Raw genomic sequence first — 4896 nt, 5'->3', positions numbered from 1 at the left:
AGAAAAGATCAAATTGAGCTCTTTACTGAACTTATAATCTTCTTTTCCTTAGGTCGCGATGACTCTTCCTTTCTAAGTGTGGGGATATGTTGAATGCTAAAATGACTAGATTTTTTGGTTGATTTTTTTGTTATTTTTGAAGTCTGAATGGTTGATTTTTATGGATTTTGAGTGATGATTGGTTGTTTTTGAAGTGTTTGAAAGTGTTTTGGATTATATTTATTATATTTTGGAAGCTCATGATGATTCTTAGTAGAAGTATGAGGTGCTATGATGTTCTAATAGGTTTTGTTGAGGTTCTGATCGGTTCTGATACCTTCTGTTTAGCTTCTGTTTTGTTCTGATTTTCTTCTTATGAAGTATTGATTGATAATTGATGAATATTGAGATCTTTTGAAAGATTATTGAATAGTTTTTGATAGTTTGGGATGGTTTTAGTATGAGTTATAAGGTTTTGATGTTCTCTGATGACCTTCTATAACTCTTAGTTGATCTTCTCTGTAGACCTTCTGTAGAGCCTCTGTTATGTTTCTATTTTGTTTTGTTTTGTTCTATAGATCTTCTGTAAGTGTTCTGTGGAATATATGTGTGACTTTGGGATGATTGTTTCAACCTTGGGAAAGGAGGAATCTAAGTTCAAAATAGCTAAAACAAATGGAAGAAGTAGTTGCTCAAGACTCAAGTGCATACTGAAGTGACAGAGACAGAAGCGAGATATAAAGGGTTACTATAGATGCTCTGGTGCCTCTTCGACACAGACATACCTCTTGGGAAGTGCGTCCATGACCTAAGAAGAATTTTCCAAGTCCAGTCCCTATGAAATCTACTTCGGATACCCAACAGAAGACCCAAGAACCAGCTTCCAATTTGGTGGATTTGGAAGTGGCAGCAATAACGTGAGCAAAGAAAGGAGATTCCATAGTTCCAAAAGAGAACACTTCTTTTTCCAAGACTGTGAAATTCAACCTCCCTCAGGAAAAGCAGAACAATGCAATGCAGAGTAAGGAAGTATAGAGCACTACAGAGCCCTGGAGAGCTACAGAGATAATTGCAGAGATAGGACCAATGGTCCATGAAATAGAGGATGCAGAAGTCCCTCCTCATGAAGAAGAAGCATAGATATTGCTACTCCTAGAAGAAAAAGGGAAGATAAAGTGGGCGTGGCCCCATCTCCCAGTTGATTGGAAAAGCCTATGGATCCTATCAAAGAGTATGATTTGGTCAAAGACCTAGACACCTTTAAACCAAACCAAATATTCCGACAGTTGCTAATGTTGTCTCCCAGTTACCGAAAAAGATTCAAAAACATCTTGGCAAGAAGACGCGGACTAAGGATTACTCCCCCAACAACAAAAAAGTCCAATAGAGCCTCAGAACTTGTGAAGGAAGTGGATGTGGTTAACACCTTCCTAGATCCTCGAACCCCAAAAATTAGTGTATGGATAGAAGGATGCTTTATTTCAGATGCATTGATTGATGAGAAGGCTCATCAGTAAACATAATGACAGATGTGACAATGAAGGATTTAGGTTTGCAAGGAATTCAACCTTCACATTGGCTTATCAGACTAGCAGACCAAAGCAGAATTAAACCATTGGGCATTCTCCCATATGTAAAAACAAGCCTTGCCAAGAAGAGATTATTGGCTGATATATTTGGTGGTCAAACCAAATTCTTACGGGACCTCATACCCTTTGATGTTGGGAAGACCTTGGCTTTTTGAAGCAAGGAGCCAGGACTGGGACTGGTTTAAAGGAACCCTACCCCTAGGTAGAGGACCCAATAAAGTGGTGTTGAAATTGTATGGATCGCAAAAAGGAAATGGATCCACATCCATCGAAGTCATAACAGACTCCTCCAATGAAGTAATAGATGGTACATGAGGAGACAAAGAGGATGTTAAATAGATCTTTCCCAAGAAAACAAAGGCACAATCCCTAACAATGGGCACTGTAAGCCAACTACCGAAGGAAGAGAAGTCATTGTCCATGGGAGAATACCTCCTGCCTCAACTCGAATTGACTTTTGAAATCACCTCTGATAGCGAAATAGAAGTATGGATGTATTGTTCTCCCTGTTACATGGTAGTCTCAAGGACATAGACAGAGGTAGAAGCAGAAGTAGACATAGAGACGGAGGACTTGTTCTTCTCCTACAGAGCCTCTACATAAACAACAAGAGAGCCTCCAGAGGAAGAGGATGAAAATGATGAGGAAGAAAAATAAGAAAGTTATGAAAGTGATGGGACCTAAAATGGGCCGTCACTGGCTATGGCACTAGCTGGATCTCATGCATACGACAGACAACCCCACCACACACAGCCTCGCAGGCCAAGAGTGTCTAAAACTCACTTTGCACTAAATGCTTATGATGATTTTGCATTTGTATCCAATATATAGTCCAATGTTCATCTTCTCTTCTCCTCAGAGGGAGATCCCATAACATATAGGCATAATGCCTTGTAATATACACATAGGGAAGCACCTCTCGGCTGATTGCCGCGGCTCCACTGCGACTCTCCTACACCTCGGAGATGCATCGCTAATACATATAACATTCACAAAAACTCCACTCTTTCAAAATTCAGCGTTCCAGGAGATTTTGATTTGCCTCACAAAACTTTCCCCAACGGAAGCACCCGTCTAACCCACATCTTGGGTTTCTTGTCCTCTCAGCATTGGTCAAAGTTTATCAATCAATTGCAATGCATTCCAGGACATACCACGTGACATGCTTGATGCAAGGCGTATGACGATTGTGCACAACCATTTTATGATTAAAAAACCAGCCATGTGAGGTGCGAAAAACAGCCCTTTCATGAATTTTAACTAAGCGTTACGTGCTACGCTGCTTTAGGGACTATCACCGAAACTTCCGTGCTACGTTACCTATATTTAATTATGGAACGATCCCTAAATACTATGCAAAAATAGGGAAATCAAAATTTTTATCTTTTCAGCAATTATATCGTCGCACAAACTTCCTCCCCCCCTCACCGTTTAGGTGTTGTTGCCGTGCATAGGTGTAAATGGTTGTTTTGTATCATTTTTGTATGTAAAAAGCGATAAACACAGACTATAATACAAAGAACAAGGCCAAACTAAGGCTTGATCTCATGCTTTAACCTTGCCAAATGTTCACGCACATAAATCTTAATTTTTCATTTTTTTAAAGGGTAAAAATCCCATTTTTCTTCATTTTTGGCTATTTTTTCCTATTTATTATTCATGAAAAATAGGTATTTTCTGATTTATTTGTATTGGCTTATCATTTTGACTGAGACTTAACATTTTCTCTGATTTTATCCCATTTTCATCCCTTTTCTCCAACTCAAAATCGAAAAAAAACCACTAATTTCCATTAAAAATGACATTTTACGGGTTTTAAAGAATTAATAACGGCTCTAAATCATTACGGGTCCTGCACTTTTGTAGTTACAACCCTCAACCATGATGCAAACGAGATTCAAACAAAAATTCATTGCATATGAACAACATTTGGACCATGAAACAACAAAAACAATCAAATTTCTTTGTAAAATTGGAGTATACCGTGTGTCTTGCGTGTTGCAGGTTTTTTAATAATTATTTTGGGTAGCCCACGGACCGACCTGCAACAATTCTTCAGTGTTGAACCTCTTTCCTCAGCCTCCTCTTCATCTTGAAGCAATCCAATCACAACAGCTGGACAAGCATCCTTCAGCCCCTCTTCTTCTTGATTTCTTGCACAGGAATTGCCTCTATGTAAGAGAGAGAGGGAGGAGAGAGAAAGACTAGGTTTTTATCTCTTCACTCAGTGCATCATTCCTTGATTCGTTTATGGCGATGGAGGGCGAAGGATAGAAGCATCTCAGGGCCAAGAGAATACCTCTTGCCTCCACCGATCATAAAATAATGAAGAATGGGGGAAAAAATGGGGCGCAAAAAATAGACGCCCCCCTCCCCCCAACGTTTCAAATTGTGGCTTTCTTTTAAGCACTTAATTAGAGCTTAAGCTTAAAACCCCAATTATCTAGTTCATGCATTTTACTTTCACACTTCCGCCAAGTGGTTTTTTTGCTTTTGGAGGGGCAAACAACATTGGATTTGAGATCTGTCTAAACGGGTGGTTCCGTGGTATCGAAATCTACAAAGCTGGGCCTTGCCATGCTCTGACTTCCAGATCCAGTAGCCGCTTCACAACCCCAAACCTTGCGGGGATTTAATGGGGGTTCATACAACCTCGGAATGGAGATCCGAGATGTGCGTTGGATTCCTGATGTCGTTTTGCATCTAGGAAATCTCCAGCTCGGCCATCCGCCACTGTTTGATTTCCATGAAAATTAGCACTAGTGCTTTAGGGACTTGCTGCTTAAAATCGTACTGATTACCACTGTCGCCTTCGACAAAGTCTATTTTTCCCCTGATACTCGTAATTTTTGGCTATTTTTAAGCACTTCTCTGCATAAAAAATCATATGTCATTGGCGACCACGGGATAGGGTGACTCAGTCCGTTGAATCCCACGAATAGATCTACACACAAACGACAAAAAGGAGCATCAAGCTAATACAAAAAATACACAACACAACACATCACAACTCTCACCCTACCCCCTGACAAAACTAAGGCATGAAATCTACGAGGAGTAAGCCTAGCATAATCTGACAGAAAGTCTGAAGCCAGTCGCTAACCAGCTGCTCCAACACAGCCAAGCTAAAAAGAACTATCAAAGAGGTCATCCTAAGTGGTGTTCTGAACTACCTACCTAGCTAAGGACAACCCAACCAAGAGCTCCTCCTAGGCGAGGACTCTTATAGCCTGATCAAGAAATATTTTCTTTTAGCACATTGCTCTTCTTTTAGGTTTTTATTTTCCATACTCAGGCGTGTAAAAAGGAGGGAGCTGAGCGTAGTGAC

Source organism: Lygodium microphyllum, chromosome 26 (genome assembly GCF_053477565.2).
Source record: "Lygodium microphyllum isolate KBCC chromosome 26, Lygodium_microphyllum_v1.1.10, whole genome shotgun sequence".
NCBI classification, from domain to species: Eukaryota; Viridiplantae; Streptophyta; class Polypodiopsida; order Schizaeales; family Lygodiaceae; genus Lygodium; species Lygodium microphyllum.
Note: the sequence above shows the minus strand (reverse complement) of the source record.